The 21834-nt window shown below is 33.5% G+C and overlaps 1 pseudogene; it reads left to right on the forward strand.

Moving 5' to 3' along the window:
- LOC129922751 (dynein axonemal heavy chain 6-like) overlaps nt 1-21834 on the forward strand; it is a 51624-nt pseudogene that overhangs the window by 1471 nt on the left and 28319 nt on the right.

Below are 21834 nucleotides of genomic sequence, written 5' to 3' on the forward strand. Positions count from 1 at the left end.
CTTCTCATTACAAAAGTGGTGTGTTAACTAGACTGTTGGTAAATTGTACAATTCTTGAATTCATTTTATTCTTACTCTTGACAAATGGTCAAGCAAAAACTTTTGTTATTGCATGTACTCACAGCATCAGGTAGTAACTGACATGAGAAACCCACATCTTAAAAAAGTTTTTGTTATTGCATGTACTCACAGCTTCAGGTAATAACTGACATGAGAAACCCACATCTTAAAAAAAGGCACTGGGACTTGATCCAGGAAGCATTGAATTATAAATTTATCAAAGATGAGCCTCTAACACTTGGCCTGTTGATTGAGATTGATGCATTTGACAAGTCTGAAGAAATGATGGAGATAGCTGGCATGGCGTCCGCACAGGCAGCTCTGGAAGCCATTCCAAAATTTGAACAGCACAATTAAAATTTAAAGTTTTTTTTTTCTTCTCATTACAAAAGTGGTGTGTTAACTAGACTGTTGGTAAATTGTACAATTCTTGAATTCATTTTATTCTTACTCTTGACAAATGGTCAAGCAAAAACTTTTGTTATTGCATGTACTCACAGCATCAGGTAGTAACTGACATGAGAAACCCACATCTTAAAAAAGTTTTTGTTATTGCATGTACTCACAGCTTCAGGTAATAACTGACATGAGAAACCCACATCTTAAAAAAAGGCACTGGGACTTGATCCAGGAAGCATTGAATTATAAATTTATCAAAGATGAGCCTCTAACACTTGGCCTGTTGATTGAGATTGATGCATTTGACAAGTCTGAAGAAATGATGGAGATAGCTGGCATGGCGTCCGCACAGGCAGCTCTGGAAGCCATTCTAAAAAAAGTAATTTAACACTAGTATTATAGATCTACCATTGTTTTGCATTTTTTTAGACAATTCATTATTAAGATGAAAATTATCTTAGATTTTTAAGTGTTTTACATTTAGTCCAAATTCTAATCATGATTGTTGACTACTTCATAATTCTTATAGTAGGCTAATGAATGCATCATGATACTATTTTTAAAGCACCTTTGACAACCTTATTTTAACCACCCTTATTGACTTTTTTAAAAACCAACTTTGGTGACTTCATATACACCTTTTGGAGACCTTACTTTAGCAAGCACACTCTATTTTAAAGTTAGTGACTATGGTATTGATTAGTGTCACATCATTGTTTTATAGCTATTGTGACATGCACTAGTCAGGAATCACTAATTAAATATGATTTATAGTGTTTATTATTTTTCACGTCTGAAACAAGGGTCCACAGTTGAATGGTGGGTAATAAGTCTCGTTCTGAGAGTGGACCACATGGTCAGAAATCATAACATGTAGGTCCCATTAAAACCAAAGTGGAAGAATGGGCAGCTAGTCTCAGTTTATTTAATAAGACTTTGGTAAGTAGTTAGAAGTTAATTCGTAATGAAGTATTAAAAGTTTAGAAAGTCTTACAGTTTGTTGTTTTTCCCAAGGGTTCCTCCATCAAATGTTAAATATATATTTTATTAAGTTTCCTGACCATGTTTGTTGCCTCTGTATATTGTTGGTTTTCCAGTTGATATTCAGAGGCCATGGTGACTGATTGGTAAAACACTTGGCTTCTAAATCAAGAGGTCTCTGGTTCATATCTTGGTGAAGACTGAGACTTTGAATTTGATTTGTGTATGAAGCTCCAGAGTCCACCCAACTTTAACTCATTCGTTGAGAAATGTAAAGACAGCTGTTTGTTGTGCTGGTGACATGACACCCTCATTAAGTACTGAACAGAGAAACTGATGAACTTTATATCATCTGCTCTATAGATTGCAAGATCTGAAAGATCAATGTGTACACTTCCGTTAATCTAACTCAATGTTTTCCAAACTTTTTCATAAATGGACACTTTTACATTCTGAGTATTTAGAGGAACACTTTGCTTATTTTTTAAGAGAGGTTAGAGTTAGGCCTACTAGTTAATTATTCCAGTAGTTCATGGAACACCTATTCAGACCTCGTAGAACACAGTTGGGAAACACTGATATAACTCATCAATCCCGTCCTTTTTTTTTTTGAATTGCTTTCCAACTATGTTATTGTTATTTTTATACCTTCTTACATACAATTTAAATCCTGTTTATTTTCTTTAAAATATTAAGGTCCTATTTTTTTCAATTGCTTTTTGTCTATTTCAACACCTCTTACCTCCGTTAGAGAGGCGTGTGCTGACGTGTGGGCAGCCCAGCACTCGCAAATTTACCGCCCAGGCTTTCCCCCAGCAATGGAGAGGTCACTCCATCTCTGACAGTAATGTCTTTGAAAAAAGTCAAGGATTGGCCTCTTTAGTCACACAAGAAGTTGCAAATGGAAAAGATCGTTTCTCGAGACGTAAAATGCCACAGACCTCCATTACAGTTTAAATCCATTTATCTGACTTTTATTCTATCAAACTTTTTGCTACCCCATTTTATCCCAATTCATTATACTACTATCCTAGATCCTTGTTCCATGGATTGCAGTTTCTTTCCCCTGTCTTTAATTGTGCCATCTCATTATGAAATAGATTTATTTTCCAGGAATCATGGATCAACTGTCAGAGGACATGGCTATATTTAGAATCAATTTTTAGTGCCCCTGATATTCAGAGGCAGCTTCCAGTGGAGGCCAAACTGTTTGTTGAAGTTGACAGATCTTACAAGGAAATTATGAGGAGAGTAAAGAAAACTCCTCTAGCTATACGTAATGGAACACAGCCAGGTTTGTTTTCAGTTCAATTTTTACTTCTTAGCCCTACATAATAAATATTTATTTCATTGATATAATCAAAGCTATGGTAATATTTACATTGTATATATATATATTACTGATTATGATTATGGCTCTTAATCTTCAAGTTCATTAGTGTAGTGCAACCATTTAAATTGTAGAGCAAGTATCAAAATGTAGGAACAGGGTTTGAGAAATGTTTGTTTGTTTGTCTGTTGTCTGATTCTATTGAAAGTGTCAAAATGTCATTACATTTTTTTTTTTTTCTATTTCAGTAACTTTAGGAAGTATTTGAACAAAACATTAACAAATATTTAAATGAAACATTTCTACATTAAAAGTAATGACATCTTTACAGGTCTCTGGGAAACATTTGAATATAACAATGAATTATTGGATACAATTCTGAAATGTCTTGAAGCCTACCTGGAAACAAAGCGTGTTACATTTCCAAGGCAAGATTTAAGCTTAGCTATAGACAGAAATTATTGTTAAGCTTTAGGTTAGATTACATGCACTAATAGAATCAATGACTTGGTTAATGCTCTAATTAACATAACCTAACGCTAACATGAATGATTAAGTTAACACATAGGTACAAACTGTACACTAAAATCTTTATTTAAAGAAATGTCTCTTCTTTATGTCAAGAAATTTTCTTCAAAAAACAATTACTTAGCTTAAGATTTATTTTAGAATATTCACAAGCAATTTAAATTTTGAATCTTTTTTCCCAAATAGAATGCTTCCTTTGCTTTATAATTTAAATAATTTTTTGGTCCAATTTTCTCATTTAAACAAAATTTAGAAAATGCAGAATATTAAAAAAACAACACCTTTGGGAGCTTTGAGTTACCTATAGATGTAATAGCTAAGAAAGTGAGCTAGTGTTTTTTTTTAGAAGAGATTAGATTGTATTTTTGTCCATATAATATTTGTAGACGGCATAAATTTCTGTCTCTTCTAAGGTTCTACTTTCTCTCCAATGATGAACTACTTGAGATACTTGCACAGACTCGAAACCCATTGGCTGTGCAACCACATTTACGTAAATGTTTTGATGCTATACACAGACTAGAGTTTGCTGTGGTTGAGGGACTTCCACCTGGTATATTTATAGTAGCTTAATAGTGTCTTCATATTTTCCAACTTGAAAAAGCTTGAAAAAAATACAAGTAAGTTATTAAATTTATTTTTTAATTGCAGAGGAGGAGATTCAATTTACAAATGACATATTAAGCATGATATCACCAGAAGGAGAGAAAATTGGATTGGGCAAAGTAAGTAGCTTCTTTTTTTTTTGTTTAGGATTTTATGGCTTAGGAATTACACATACTTTTTATTAAAACATAGATCTGTTACAGAAACTGATTAGCTTTATATTTAATAATGTGGCCAAAGACAGGTGCAGAAGACAAAAAGAAAACTTAAATAAACCCAGGCTTTGTCTGCATTAGATTTGGCAAAATATGCAGGTCAATATTGGGTTTGCAAAGTAATGAGAACCACTGTGTTCACCCTGAATCTTCAGAATCAAAGACATTGCCATTAAATACATTTTATTATGGACTCTGTAAAGAACTACTTAACAAAAAATTGAGAGTTATGTTTTGTCATTGTAAAATGTAATGTGATTGTGACCTTAAACATTATATTTTCTTTCTACTAAATGCAACTATAAGCCTACTAATATTGGTATTAGGGACAATAACAATGAGAATAAATTGAGGTTGTGGCTTCAAAATCAAACTTTGTCAATGACTCAACAAAGCAGAGTCTAATGAAAAGAAGAAATGTTTACCCCAAATTATGGAAATAGTCTACATTATGGAACAAATCTTTTTTTTTTTACCTACAATTCATTTTTTATCTATAGGGCTTGAAGGCAAGAGGTAATGTCGAAGATTGGCTTGGAAAAGTGGAAGAAGCCATGTTTGCCAGCATACGACGATTGTGCAAAAAGTCAATCAAAGACTATGAGACAATGTCATTTCTTTCTTGGATTATGTCTAATGCTTCACAAGTAAGTAAATAACTTTTGTATGTCATTTTATTTGGTGTTAGCTTGAGAAAAGTATTAGAATTTCTCCATTCAATTAGTTTGAATGCAGAAATAATGGGTACTATTACTATTCTTTTGAAAACCATTTTTTTTTTGATCATGTCTATATAATAGAATGCCCTTTTTTTAATCTATGCTATAAAATAAGATATTTTTTAGGTTTCACAGCTTTGTCTAGTTTATCAAGAGAAGTTCAACATTTTTTAACTTGACAGTTAGTTACACTACCATTAAAGACACCTTTGTTCTGTCTCTGCCATGCTGCAGGAATTTAAGTTTAGGCTTTAACTAATAATCTTCATTTTGGAAAAAATGTCTGATACATTTAAAACAAATCAAAAGCAGTTGGACAAAATTGGTGTGATGTTTGGCTGAGAGGCCAAAACCACTGAGCTATGGCTTGGTCACCAATCAATGGGGACTCAAGTTTGAATCTGGACTTAAGCAGAGCTATGTTTGCTGAGTGCATAAAAGCAGGAGGAAACTTGTTTCTATGCCCCCCCTCTCCACTGGTCCACAAAAGAGATTGGACCATAGTACATTGAGCATGCAATAAACATGAAAGCAATAACAAAAAGTATTGATTCTCAGAAAAATCTTTGACATAAAGGACAAATTATAAACTAGGAGGGCTAATTATAAATTAATAGGACACTAGATGTTGGTACATTAAATAATAGAGTACAAAGACACATAATTAACTATTTAGACAAATAATCGACTGTTAGAACAAATTTAATTTGTGAAATTATAAACAAGTAGAAGAATATAGGTACTAGCAATTCAAATTATAGAAAAGCAGAATAAATGTTTCATTATTTGGACAAGCTATTAGGTGACTGGGCTAAGTTATAAGTTATTAGGACAAGCTATTAGGTGACTGGGCTAAGTTATAAGTTATTAGGACAAGCTATTAGATGACTGGGCTAAGTTATAAGTTATTAGGACGAGCTATTAGGTGACTGTGCTAAGTTATAAGTTATTAGGACAAGCTATTAGGCGACTGGGCTAAGTTATAAGACTGTCAAGAAAAGAACAAACAAAGACAAGTAAGATAATTAATCTCATATTGACCTCAGACTTTTGTATATAACAGAGCTAACCCATTTTAGTATTGCTCTTAATTGAATATCAAATTTGTATTTAGGTTGTTCTAACTATATGTCAAATGATGTGGACCCGTGATGTCACAGCTATTCTTAGAGACTCTCGAACAGTTATCAGGGGAATAATGACTTTGAACAAAGAAGCTTTACAGTAAAAAATTTTTATTTGATTTTATATTTCACAAAACTTATCTTTTCTACCATTATGTATCAGCACTTAAAATGTATCAGTAATTTCAAAGTGACTTTCTATCAATCTATCAACAGGAGTTAAATCTTCTAGCTGGGGCAGTGAGAGGAGAACTTCCTAAACTGGCACGAGCTACACTCTGCGCTCTTATTACAATCAATGTTCATGCACGGGACATAATTTCAGAAATGGTGAAAAAACAGGTCAGACATTTTAGACAGTAAACTTTTTAATCTTCCTAATATAATTAAATTCCATTTGATGGCTTAATCACATTGTTTGACATCATTCATAAATGCATATTGCTTCATTCAACAAAGACCAAGAACTATTCTTAAAAGATGACTGGTGAAATGTGCATTAATGGGCTGAAAGCAGCCTGAGATTACCAAAAGCTTTAAAATCTTGTTAAAAATAGTATGCCTGTGAATAAATCAAAGCTTTACAAATTTAATCAGTCAAATGGAATCAGTCAAATGGAATTTTGAAATGGTAATCCATTGTAAAAATGACAAAATCATGAATGTCCCAAATGTGGTTAATTATAATAATAATAATAATAATAATAATCTTTATTATCCGTATGGAAATTTGTCTTACAATTTGTGCATTACACCAAACAAAAAACATTATAATTATAAGAAACCAAAATGTACATTCACACCAGACTCACTCAAAATTTACATGTGACAAAGTTTATACCAGATTGTTCTTATTTAATGATTTGATTGCCAGCACTCAAGACTTAATAGTAAAAAAAAAAAACATCATTTAAATAAATACAAGATCTTCTTTTTAAAAAGATAGAAAAGAAAAATCACAAGTTACAGTTTCATTCTTTCTCTTTTACAAACTGTGTTTTGGGGACAAAAAATTGTTTTTAAAAAGAAAGAATAGTTTTGGTTATGGTGTAACTATAGGACTCATTTTAGTCATTTTAGGTCCATGTCATTATCATTTGAATGTAAATAAAAAATCTTTCTGGGTTCAGTATAATGCTAGGAACAAAAAACAAAAATATTTTTCTCTCTGTATGTGAATAGAAACATTGCTTGTGCATTGGAAACATTTACAACCTACAGGAGATATATCTTATAAATATGTCTAGTTGTAAGTTGTAGCTGCTGGCAGTTTTAAAATCTCTTTAGCCAAGTTTTTTTGGTGTGGCATTTCTTTTGATCTACTAAGTCTTTGCGAATTCAGTCTTCGTCTTATTCCATTTCAATCTCCTTGGGATTCTTTCATTTGTTTGTTAAATGAAGAAACAACAAAACTTGTGTTAACAGGTATCAGAACTTTTAAGTTTTGACTGGCAAAAACAACTCAGATATTATTGGAATATGGAAGTGGACAACTGTGTTGTCTGCATGTCAATAACTGTCTACACCTATGGCTATGAGTACCTTGGAGCCTGTCCTAGATTAGTGATTACACCTCTGACTGTAAGTTTATTGATATGGCTTTATTCGGGAAGTGGGGCTATCTACGAAGATCTGATTTATGAACATGCACTGTTTACATTAGATTTTTACCAAATATTTAAATTTTTACTACCTTTACTATTTTAACTGTGAATAGACCTTGATTTTAATGATATGACTGTATAGAATCTGGCCCTTGTTGTTTAGAGAGAGAGTAGTCCTTAAGGGACTGCAGGCACGACATGGCCTAAATTGTGCCGATGTGCCTCAAATCAAAAATCAAATCAAATCGTTGGACTGTTTATATTTTTCCAAGTGACAGGCATATTTGTTTGATCAATTGATAGGATAAAACATTTGAATTAATGTCAGGATAAAACATTTGAATAATATGACATGACCTGACTAATTTTCAGAACATGCCTAGCTGACTATTTTAGGATTCAAGTGGATATTTCTATTGAATTAAAAAGATAAAATAATTGAATAACTAAGTTGACATATCCATTTCATCAATGATTATTAACTGGGCAAACACGTTTAACAAATTTACTGAACACAACAGAATTAATTGCTAATAAATTCTTTAGTTTGAAATAAACTTAATAGCAATGCTTTTAGTTTTAAAAAATACAGCTACCACTTTTGTGTAGATCCCTACTTTTGAATTGTCAATTCTCAGTACAAGCCTGAAGATTTGATGATGAACATATTAGTAGCTTATTCGTTAGTAATCTAGTAGAATGGGAGCTCAAAGTCTGTAAGTGATGCCAGATGTTACTTTTTGACAAATAGTCAATCAAAGCACAATCATAGAGACATTGACAAAATTCTTTCTTCCTCCTGGAAGGATAAGTTTCATCTTTCTGGTTTATGCATTAAAACAGCAACCATCTTTATCTTTAGTTTTCTATACATGCCACATTGCTCATTCATAGGACAGATGCTATCTCTGCCTTATGGGAGCCCTACAACTTGATCTAGGTGGAGCACCTGCAGGTCCAGCTGGTACTGGAAAGACTGAAACAACTAAAGATTTGGCTAAAGCTTTGGCTATATGGTGTGTAGTGTTTAATTGTTCAGACAGCTTGGATTATAAGGTGATTAGGACCTTAAATATAATTATGTTTCTTTTATAAAGACTTTATTTGAATTAGTGAAAATTGAATATTTAGTTCAAATTGTTCATTGAATTAAAAGAGACACCATGGCTGAGGGGCAGACAAACCATAGCTAAATGGTATAGAGAGGCTTACTTTCATTGAAAAACACCATGGCTAATGGCTTACATATAGACATGTTGTGACTGATGAGACTGGGTGACATAAACACTACAGAACTGAATGACATAAGACTCCACAAGGCTCAGTGACTTAGATAATTATATTAACACAATATATTTTAAGATTCTATACTAGAAATAAATTAATCCTCTCTTGATTTTTTTTTTTTTTTTTTTTTTGTGTTTCTATTGGCGATGCTCTAGTGTTCTAAACTTCATGTAATCCATAATATGCTATTGGAAGGGAAGACTGCTTCCATTTTCATTAGACTAGGCTCACAAGTCTGATAAAACTAAAACTCACCCCAAAAAGATGCAAGTCTACAATACATGCGTTCTGAGTACAAAACATGGTCAATGTATGTGAAACAAGCCCCCACCAAGTGGATGTGATCAAAAGGAAAAAAAAAACAACCTTTGTGGTGATCAATATTTTTAAATAGAAAATAGTTGCTTTACTATCTTGATGATAAATGTGTGATCATCATTTACAAATGAAGCTTTCAGAATGCATCGAATCATATGAATAGAAGAGCATATAAATGCTTGGGAAGACATGGACATAGATCTAGACTTCACCATGTGTAGAGAAGTGGTAGAGAGACACTCTATAAACAGCCATGTAGCAGCAATGATCTTGCAATTATCTCAGCTGACCAACCAAGCTAAATGGAAAAGACTGGAACTACCAGAATGAATGGGAAAATGCCTATCAAAAATAGGGCTCTATAGCCCCAACAAGGAAGGCTCTATGTGATAGCCATAGTCATCTTAGGACAGAGGTCTATCAGTGATGATAATAATTATTCTATGGTTTGACTCCTTCAGCTATATTAATGTTAATTACATTTTTATTGAGCAATTATTAGATGTTAAAATTTTATGTTATTTTAACATAACTGATAGTTTCAATTTCCATTGTATTCTTCCAGATGATGGGAGGATTCTTCTCTGGACTAGCACAGTCAGGGGCCTGGTGCTGTTTTGATGAGTTCAACCGAATCAATATTGAAGTTTTATCTGTTATTGCTCAACAACTTATTACTATCAGAAATGCCAAAGTAGCTAAGGTAGGATTCAAAAGTAACATAGGCATGAAGCTAAAGCAGCAAATATGAAGCATGTCTTACCACCAATGAAAGTGTCGATTAAAAAGTGTAGCCTGAAAATAAATAAAATAATGACTAATCAAGATAAAGTGACTTTTATCAAAATGTAATTACTTTAATATGGTTATCATAATATAGGATAAACTGTTATAAAAACAAAAATAATTATTTGCAAAAGAATCTAATGAGAAAATAATATTTTCATATTGAACATTGTGCATGAAAGTAAATACTTGAATTCTAGGTTTCTGAATGAAGATTTCTTGTGTTTTTATTAGGTCTAACGACCCAGATGAAAGTTTACCTTTATTAGATTATATTTCGGCATGAAACTCAAGACATACATGTTTTTTTGTTGTTTGTTTTTGGCGTAAAACTCAAGGACTACATGTTTTGTTTGTTCTTCCTTATAAATATTTTTATGAAATAAAGTCAGACTTATTTCACATTTTGGGATGTTATAAATGTAAAAAAAACAAATTTATCTTGGATTGTACTAAATCTTGCTCTTCCTTTTTGACCATTGCACAAATCTATCCTTTTCAGTGAGACTCTTCTCAGCCCTTTAATCTTTCTCTATTTTTTTTATCCTTAAAGTAATGTTCTTTTGCTTGACTTTGACATGACTATATATTATTGGTTTAGAATAAGTTATTAGATTTGTCAAATGAGGTTAGTTAAAAATAGCTAAGTTGTAGTAGAGCTGATGGCTGTAAACATAGTGAGCTAAATCTGGATATAACTGAAGTTTGATCTTTCTATCTAAGTTATGACTGTCACTAAATGGTTCATCTCCTTGGTTCTGGATGCACTGATATATATTGCTGGTGGCTAATTCTTAATGCTTATCCTAATTAAGTGCTACTAGTTCTATAGTGCAGTTGCAGGTCACAGTTGAGACTGTGAAGCCATGAAAAATTTTGTACTCCTCATTAATCTTTGGACTCAAAGAAAAGCCTTACTATTATTATAGTGCAGTTGTATTAAAAAGTGATAGTTCAAATGGTGTCATTGTAAGTGTCCACAGACATCAATTAGTTTTATAGACATATTTTAAAGCTAGGATTATCTTTAGTCATAATAAGAGTAATATATTTGTCACACAGACATCTTATAATGCAAGCACAAATCAGGATCAACAAAAGAATACTAACATATTAGTTTAGGCTGTAGAAAATGTTAATAACTTTACTCATGTTGGTTTATTTAATATGCTTCTGATGCATATTTTTCTTGTAGTAATATTAAGACTGCTCGTGAGAGAGTAGCTAATGGACTTTCCAAACTGTTTTCAACCAATAATTTGGTTGACAATATGAAGAAAGAACTTGTTGCTTTAGAGCCTGAACTTAAACAGAAGTCTGCTGACACTGCTGCCTTGATGGAAAGACTTAAAATAGATCAAGAGAAAGCTAATGTTGTAAGTTGACATTTGGAAATAGGACGTTTCTATTTATAACATAATGCATTATTTTTGTGCATTCATCATTCAATTATCTTAACTATTTAATTTTTGAAGTTGGGACAAGTAATGTTGTATGAGTTCAAGTTTCATTGAATGATGGAATTAAATAAATGATCATCAGGGGTATGATAGTATTGGTAATTATTAAGAAAGTATAGGATGATTGCTGTCAAATTCTTATTTAGCTTTAGAAAAAAAAATATATGTATATATGTTCAAAGAGAGACAGAAATGAACTTTATATTATCACTATATTTCAAATAGGATTACAAAACTTGAATAAAAAACTCAGAATGTTCATAAAGTTTACTTTAAAGAAACAATCATGTCAAAATATACCTTTACCTTATCCCTTAGTCTGTTGGACAGTTGGGGCACCAAGCAAGATTTGTCGACCGTCTTTCTCCATTCCTCCCTTTTTTTGCCTTGTTTAGAACCTCTCTCAATGGCAGGCCTGTCCATTCTTTAATGTTGTCCTCCCATCGCTTTATCTGTCTGCCTCTTCTTCTTTACCCTGGCACTGTTCCCTGAAGGAAGGTCTTTGCGAGCCCTGTAGATCTTGTAATGTGGCCGAAGGTTTTCGTTTTTTCACAATAGTTAGCAGGTCGTCATGGGCTCCGATCGCTACAGTAACCCTGTCTCTGATTTCTTGGTTTGTGATGCGGTCTTTGAATGTGATGCCAAGGATCCTTCTGGAGCATCTCAATTCCATTGCTAGGATCAAAATATAATTTGTACTTTAAACTTACTGATTTTTAGTAGTAATATAGTATTTTTAAATGTGGTGGCTAAGAAAATAAAATTGTACATAGGTTATCGTTTACTAATTGTACTTTTTAATGATACATTTTAAGATTTGATGAACTAAGGGCTGTTTTTGGCAATTAGTATTTAAAAAAAGAAAGGACAAGCTATGGCTGAATAGTGCCTAACACAACAAAATGCAAATGTACCTGATTCAATTAATAGATATAAAAGGGGTGACACTATTATGTAGATAAATTATAGTAGAGGTCTGAAGCCCTATGACTTTGTTTGGGACTATTTATTGTTTGATTTGTAGGAAATAAGAAGAAAACAAATCTCTGCTTTTTTGTATATTATATTGAAATTCAAGGGCTATTAAAATTACTGTTCTTGTTTCAAATACCTGAAAAGTCAGCACCTCTAGACCATGAAAACATCACCTTCACTTATCCCTTAGCCTGTTCAACTGTTGGGACACTACACATGATCTGTAGACCATTTTCCTTTGTCTTTTGCCTTAAGTAGAATCTCTTCCAGTGACGGGCTTGTCCACTCTTTGATGTTGTCTTCCATTCACTTTCTTTGCCTTTTCTTCTTTTTCCTGGTATTGTTCCCTGAACAATTGCAGTGTAATAAAATTCACTGATAATAACAATTAAAAGTTGAGTAATTATTAAAGTTAATATCTGATGTAGAAACCAGTCAACATTTAAGAACAAAAGACCTCCATCAGTATTTCAATGCACTAATGAGATTCTAGGCTGCTTTTGATCTATCTATTACTTTGTTCTGATTAGGCTCAGAAATTGCTGCTGTGGATTGTTTCAAACCTCTAATCAATATGAAATATTTAATATGTATGGGTAACATTTTCTTTCAATTTATCAATCAGGTTCAGAAACAGGTGGCTATCGATGAAGCCAGAGCGAAAACAACTGCTGAAGAAACTCAGGCTATAGCAGATGATGCTCAGTGAGACTTGAACGAGGCGCTACCTGCGCTGGAAGTTGCAGAGAAAGTAAAACATTTTTTATAAATTACAGACACTCTTTCTAAACAGAAGAGAGTTATAGATTAAGCATATCCATTTGTTAATCTAGTCATGTAAGTTAATAACAGACTTAAACTCACCTAAGTCTTGATTGTCCTGGATGATTCAGGCAACATGTTCCTTACTGCAATAGCAATAGGGAAGAAACACTTGTACCAATTGTCCTACCAGATGGAATAAGAAATGTTACTTGTTACTTTATCTTTGTGTCTTTTGGAGTATTTCATTAGGTTGTGCTTTTGTATTTTTAAGTTATGGTTGAGTGTTTTATGTATTATTATTCCATCCCATCCCAGTGGCGCTACAGCTCTGGCCTACTTCAACACATCCTTCCATTCAGATCTCTCCTGGGCCTTTCATCTCCACGCTCTAACCCCAAATTGTTGCAAATCTGCTTCCACATCATCAATCCATCGCATTCGGGGTCTGCCTTTGGGTCGCCTGCCTTTTGTTTTTTGCCTGTATACGATTTTCGCTCCTCTGTTATCTGACATTCTTTCAAGGTGACCTGCCCAACGTAGTCTTTTCTTTTTATTTTGGTCACTATTGGTGGGTCTTCATACAATTGATATATCTCATGGTTAGTGCGTGTCCTCCACCCTGTTTCATCCTGTATGGCACCATAGATTTTCCTAAGAATTTTTGTTCCCAAGTATTAAGTAAATGTTCAGATGTCTTAGTCTGTGTCCAGGTCTCACTTCCATGCATTGCTGCTGGTCTTATTATGGTTTTGTATATTATTTTCTTGGTTTTCCTTGAAAGAATGTATTATTATTACTTGACTTTTGTATCTTCTGTCTTTCACAAAGTGTCATTACATGACAAGGTCGTTGTTCCTTCTCTGTCATTGAACAAGGATCTCATTTTCTTTTAACTCAAAGACTGCTAGGGAAGATTATCTTCATTTTGAAAAACAAGCCGCACACATGGCATGAAAAGGTTGGGTATCTTGAGAGTTGCCCACTTTGATAAAAAAAAATTTTTGTAAGAATGTTCTTTACTGATGACCATAATCTCCTTGTCTTCAATCTCATAATGCTGCCATACACGACTTCATGCCATGAGGTGCAATAATAAATAGCATTTCACAGTCATGAATGTCAATTTCATTATCTTTGTGTCTTTCTGAGTATTTTATTAGATTTAGTTTTTGTATTTGAAGATTCTGGTTCAATGTTTTATGTATAATTGCTACCTTACTTTTGAATCTTCTATCCTGAAGGCTTTCTAAATTTAGTGATTTTACTAAAGGTGTTACTCTAGTCAAATGTGAATATTCATTTGTTATGAATCTCACTGATCTATTTTGTGTCTGTTCCAGTTTCTTAATGTTTTCTTGAGTTGAGGGGTCCCAAACAGAGGATGCATATTCTATTATTGGCCTAACAAACATTCTAGTTATGCTTAATGCTTTGTTTGATTTTTTGTTAGTTTAATCAATATGGGGATTCCATGGCAGTTTTTCATTTATCATAACACCTAAGTATTTTGCGTTTTTAGTCTGTGTTACTGGTTAACCATGAATAAGATAAGTGGAATTTATTTGTTTTAGTTTTTATAATAAGGCTCAAAAGTAAAGTAGCAATCATACATAAAACACTGAACCATAATCTTCAAATACAAAAACAAAATTTAATAAAATACTCTGAAAGACACAAAGATAAAGGCACATTCCTCGTCCCATATGCTAGGACAAATTTGTACAAACACTCCTTCTTCCCTAGTGCTATTAGAGCATGGAATGGGTTGCCTGAGCTAGCCAGGAAAACCAGTGACTTGGCAGAATTTAAGTAATTGGTTAATATGCATGACTAAATGCATGATGCGTTGGACATAATCATCTTCTTTTTTTAAGTAACGTCTGTATTATATAAGATTAAGATTAATAAGAATGACTATGATCTGTTATGACTCTGTGCTTTCAGGCTTTGTTAGCACTAGACAAAAATGACATTGCTGAGATACGAGTATTTACCAAACCTCCAGAACTTGTTCAGACAGTTCTAGAAGCTGTTGCCATTCTCTTAGGCAACAAGTAAGTGGAATAAACAAACGAAACATTAATGTTTTATACTTGGTGAACGTCTAATGACCGTGACCTTCAGTAATTCATTGCACTAAAATGTTGATTGCTTATGCAATAATGTCTTTCAGGACAGACTGGGCGAGTTGTAAAGCCATGCTGGCAGACACAAACTTCTTAAAAAAAATTTATGAATATGACAAAGAAAATGTCCCAGCTGCCAAGCTGGCTAAAGTCAGGAAATATACATCCATGCCAAGTTTTGTACCTGACGTTGTAGCCAAAGTTTCAAAGGTAACTTATTTTATTGTCAGAGGAATCATTAAATTATTTCTAAAAACTCATTAGACTGAGTCCCAAAAAGCCTGTGGAGTCTGGGAGCACATGAGGCGCCCTGACTGCACTCCCCGTGGTGGAGGCTGTCCAGGCCTGAGCAAGCTATTATAGCACAGTGCAGGACAGGCCAAAGTCCTGTTGGCTCATATTTCTCGCGGCTATGGCCAAATTTTGATTCACTGTGCCCCCGCTGCGGGGAAGAAGAGGAAACCCTGCCTCATATTCTGTTTGACTGCCCCAGATTTGCTGATCTCCGTCTCGACAGGTCTGGGAAACCCAAAATTCTCAACCTGTATGGCGACATTTATGCACTACGCAAGACAGCAGGGTTTCTGCCCAGGGCTTTTGCAAGGAGGATTTGAGCCTCTCAAGCCCTCACTCTAATGGAGTTTGATGATTATGATTAGACTGAATAATGAAAAAGTAAAAAGCTGGCAACACATGCATTCAATGGACAAAAAAAAATGGAGGATCTAGATTTCACAGAGGATATCTGCCTCCAAAAACTACAACATGCTCATTTAAAATGAAACAAGATCATTATAGAAGTGGAGAAAACTGATTTAAAAATCATAGAAGCACAACTACAACTTCAAGGAGAAAACCTAGTAGAAAGAGATGATACTGTCTATATTGAAAGCATCATAAGCAAAGAGGGATGATTAACATAGATGTTTAAAATTAGATCAACTAGGCTAGTCATGTGTTTAATATTCTACAGAAGATCTGGTGTTAAAAAAAAACACAACAAAATGTGAATGTGAAATCATTTTCTTTTATTTGGATCAGAGACTTGAAGAGTAACACAGTCTAACATTCACCCACAAATGTTGTACTAATAAAATGATCTGTCTGATAAGTTAAGCCCACAGTATGTCAAAACAACTCCACTTTTCATTGAATGTTGTTTTGTTTTGTTTGTTTTTTTTCTTCTTTTTTATTTGCCAACCAGCAATCTTCTAAGCTGAAAAACAATTTCTGTATTTGGTGTGAAAAAAAAATGTCTATAGATGCATTATTGTTTTTTTTATTTAGTAGACATTATATTTTGTAATTACATTGTTTATGGAAAAGTTTCATAGTGAATGTAAATCTTAAATCATTAACTACTTATCTGAAAATATTTGTGATATAATGTTTTGAAGATTCTTATGACCACCGAGTAATAATGGAATGTTGTTTGATAAATCTATTCTTCGTCTAGGCTTGTAAAACTTTAGTCCTATGGGTTCGAGCAATTGATGTTTACTCTGCTGTAGCTAAACAAGTTGAGCCAAAGAAACAAGCGTAAGTAATTGGAAGTCAAAGGATTAAATAATTAGCTGACAAAGCATTAAATAATTAGCAGTCAAAGCATTAAATAATTAGCAGTCAAAGCGTTGCTATTTTTTAAATCATTCTAGGTATAAGTAAAAAAATATTCAATTATATTTGTTTTCTTAGACTTATTTTAATATAACTTTAGTGGTCATTACTTAGTAAACTTTGTACTAAATCATAATGATGTCACTTTGAACATGGGATATATATAGTTTTATTACAGAAGTATATGTATAGTTGGTATATTATTATTACAAGATGTATTATCTCTTCCTTGTCAGACTGGCTGAGGCTCAAGACGTTCTCAATGAGGTTTTAAGTGTCCTCAAAGCTAAACAAGACCAACTGGCTGAAGTGGAGAAACAAATTAAAAATCTTCAGGCTGTCTTTGACAAGAGTATGGCTGAAAAAAAAAGTTTGGAAAGAAACATGGCTGTGATTGCCGCCAGATTGAAACGCTCTTCCAAACTGACAACAGCCTTAGCTGATGAACAAGTAGGTTATTTTAAAATCTATGAGAACTATTATAACATTAAAATATGATTCTTAGTCAGACTTGGCCTACTGGGCGTAGTTTTTATAATATCAAAGATAAATTGAAATGATCAAACAAAAATATCCATCCATCCCAGTGGCACTACAGCCCATGGAGGGCTCTGGCCTGCTTTAACACATCCTTCCATTCAGATCTCTCCTGGGCCTTTCGTCTCCACGCCCTAACCCCAAGCTGCTTCAGATCTGCTTCCACGTCATCTATCCATCGCATTCGGGGTCTGCCTTTGAGTCGCCTGCCTTTTGGTTTTTGCCTGTATACGATTTTCGCCCCTCTGTTGTCTGACATTCTTTCAAGGTGACCTGCCCAACGTAGTCTGTTCTTTTTTATTTCGTTCACTATTGGTGGGTCTTCATATAATTGATATAACTCATGGTTAGTGCGTGTCCTCCACCCTGTTTCATCCTGTATGGCACCATAGATTTTCCTAAGGATTTTTCTTTCCCAAGTGTTAAGTAAATTTTCAGATGTCTTTGTCAGTGTCCAGGTCTCACTTCCATACATTGCTGCTGGTCTTATTATAGTTTTGTATATTATTTTCTTGGTTTTACTTGAAATCATTTTGCTCTTAAGTAGATGGTGGGTGCTATAAAATGCCCTGTTGCCTGCTGCTATTCTTTCCTTTATTTCTGTTAGTAGGCAAACAAAAATATCACCTTGAGGAATAAATTAACGATTTGAAAATATGTCCATATTGGAGATGAGACATGCATGACACACAATCTTGGAAAGAATTGTGAGACTACAATGATTTTGTCACTTTCTTGGTGTGATTTTTTTTTCATATTTCTACTTTAAAAAATATACATTTCAGTAGCTCAACTATCTTTGAATCCCAAAACAACATCTCAATCTCATGATTTCATGTTGAAATAAGAAATGGGACATTACTAAAAACTCATTTATTTCTCATCTTTATCATTGAACTATTTATTCTCTGCTACTTGAAATATTTATTCTCTGCTCCTTGAAATATTTATTCTCTGCTCCTTGAAATATTTATTCTCTACTCCTTGAAATATTTATTCTCTACTCCTCTGACAAACAGCCTCTACTCGTTAGATGTTAGATATGGGAGAATTGTTATCACTAACTGGGGAAAATGTGTAACCAGTGCCTAAACCAGTAAGCTTCAGGCAGGAGGGGCTCATTAGCCTTGGTTGACTACCCACCTAGGAGAAGGAAAACTGAATTCAAACCTCTGCTGCCTTGCGGCTATACCCAAATATGTGAAAGGCTTTGGGAGTCTATCTTGAGGAAAAATAAGGAGCAGACAAGGCAGTTTGCAGAGCCTGCGCCACCGCATTTCGCATTCTGTATCAGCAGTTGCTGTTCCTTTGGATTCATCAGCTGTGCAGAGAAATTGGAAAATAGCTGTTTGGGTTACATTGTTCCAACCATAACTAATGCCCAGGCATTCATCTCATTTCTCATTTCCATAGTTATTTTGCAACTGAAGGAGGCCATTGTATTTATTCCCTTTCTACATCATGTTTCATTTAGGTTCGCTGGGAGGAAAGTGTTGCCAACTTTGATGTACAATTGAAAAATGTAGTAGATGTTTTTATAGCAGCAGCTTGTGTAGCTTACTATGGAGCCTTTACTTCTACTTACAGGCAAAAACTTGTAGAAGGTAAGTCTAAACATCAAAAACAATGTACTTTTAAAATGTTTAGATACAGACACCCTTGAAAACTAGTACCATTAAGAGAGCAAACTGGTCGTGTGGTATGCCTTTAGAACTGTCATCAGTTTGAACCCTTCCCACTGCTGTCTGCTTTGGTTCTCAAGAAGTTTAGATTGGTACATGATAATCTTAATTTCTGAATGAATGTCCAAAACTTGAAAAACGAAACCTTTATTAATGCAATGTCTGCTTATACCATATTAACTGATTGTTTTTTGACTAGCTTAAGTCTTGTGTTGGATACATAAATACATTTTTTAGACCTTTGTAGCAGCTTTTGATTCATTTCAGTTGTAAGTTTTCCTAATCGCCCATTAATCTTGATACATGGCAACTAATCATCCTCAATAAGAAAATATGAATAGTACAAAATGAATTAGGTTTTGAAAATGGTGAAGGCTGTTTCTAAAAAATGTTTATAAAATGTTTTACATGTTACGGATGTTCCTTCAAAGATAAGGATAATCTACTTTCTAGTCCAAACCTCCTGCTTTCTGCTTTTGAATTGATCATTTGAGACTGTATACCTTCCTGGCCAAACATCAAATTATACAAACTTCTTGTTCTCATAACTCTTGAAAATATTACTAGGTCTAGCTTGATTTTTCATTATTTAGTTATGCTTTACTCTCAGATATATGATTTAGTAGTTAGAAACAAAATATTTTACATCAATTATTATTAACTTAGGAGGTGCGGTTGACTTCCAAACCGGTGTCCGGGGTTTGAATCCTAGTGAAGACTGGGATATTTAATTTCAGGATCCTTGGGCGCCTCTGAGTCCACCCAGCTCTAATGGGTACCTGACATTAGTTGGGGAAAAGTAAAGGCGGTTGGTCGTTGAGCTGGCTACATGACACCCTCGTTAACCATAGGCCACAGAATCAGATGACCTTTACATAATCTGCCCTATAGACCACAAGGTCTGAAAGGGGAACTTTACTATTATTAACTTAACTGTATCTTGTATTTCTCAGATTTAATTATTTGTTTAAAACTTTTAGAAATATTTATATTAATATATATATATGAATGATATATATTTATATTAAGAAAGAACATTTTTAAGAAAGTAGCATAACATAACCTAAATATTACCGCAACGACCAATTGACATGACTGAAATACTCGGATGTATCTAGCATGAATACTTAGATTCATTATAAGACATTTGAATGTATTTAATAATTTGGATACAAAAACTTTTCTACAGGTTGGACTAAACGATTGATTGAGCTTCAAATACCTGCAACAGAAAATATGACGCTTGTGTCAGTCTTGGCAGATATATATGAAATTCGACAATGGAATGCTGATGGTCTGCCAAGAGATGCTGTGTCAATTGAAAACGCTGTTCTTGTAACTAAAGGTCGCAGGTGGCCTTTGATGATTGACCCACAAGAACAGGTAAAGTTTCTAAGTAAACAAATAATGTTTCTAGTATGTACTTGTATTGATTAAAGCTGAGTTTTATTGTTGACACTTCTTTAAGGCCAACAGATGGATCAGAAATAGAGAGGCTCTAAATAAGCTTAAAATTATTAAATTATCAAATTCCAACTTTCTGAGAACACTGGAAGCTTGCATAAGAGCAGGTTTACCTGTTTTGATGGAGGATGTTGGTGAAGCTTTGGATCCAGCACTAGAACCTGTCTTGTTAAAACAAACATTTATACAGGTAACATTTTTCTATTACAACTAAACATTTAAACACTTTACTGTATACCAAAATTTTCTCTGTGTGTGTAAAAGCTGTGTTTGTAAAAGCAAAAAGGTTTAATGATGGAGTTATGTCTCCTGACTTGTTACAACTTCACATAATCTACCCTTGGACTCCAATATGTTTTGAGGGTTTGGTCAGTGCAACATTCAATTCATTTCTCCATCTATAACTAAAGTGCTTTACATTACAAGTAACATATCAAGCTTTAAACTCCTTTAGGTAATTGAACCTTTTATGTAACCTTATTGACTTTTTCAGTTATATATTCATAAGTAAGGTCACTTTTATCAAATTTGACACTATGAAAATGCTTCATTTCTAAGGACTTAACATGTTTCTTTATAAGAGTAGATTTTGACTTTTTTGGGGTGCCTAATTAGGTATATGTGAAGTAAAGCTATTGCTTGTTTTAATCCCAGAATTCTCAAAGATATGCACAGAACTGTGTTAATGCAGAGTGTTCAGATGCAAATGTATTGTTGAACAGAGAGGAAAAAAATGTTACTGTAATCTTTTAGAACACCTGTCTTGGTTGCTGAAGTTATCAAAATATATTTTGTACACAAATAAATAGTATAGTGTTGTAGGTAACTGTGAATGAAAAAATGCGAGGCTAAAATGATAATACATAAAAGGTTAAGGATGATTTTATGGAATGCCTCCCCCCTCCCCATTTGCCAATGCTTTCAATGAATTTCATAGTGTTGTATCTGGTCTCCTTAGTGGTTTTCTTGGAATGTTCCTGGTTTTAATTGAATAGAGTATATGTAGTCATAATGTATGTCCAATTAGAAAATTATTTTCTGGTCAGAGCCTACTTGTTATAATATAGCAGAGAACAGATCATCTTACCTTATCTTGTCTGCCTACCATATTCCTTTGTAGATTGAAATCTTGATAATGATATTTTAAACATTCTCGAACATCATTCTCATTATAACTATGTTATGGGCTGATTTATGATAATTTTTCTTTCCTTTTCTAAGGGAATGAACTAAGTTTTATGTTTAGGCTCA

Source organism: Biomphalaria glabrata, chromosome 14 (assembly GCF_947242115.1).
Source record: "Biomphalaria glabrata chromosome 14, xgBioGlab47.1, whole genome shotgun sequence".
In the NCBI taxonomy this organism is placed as follows: domain Eukaryota; kingdom Metazoa; phylum Mollusca; class Gastropoda; family Planorbidae; genus Biomphalaria; species Biomphalaria glabrata.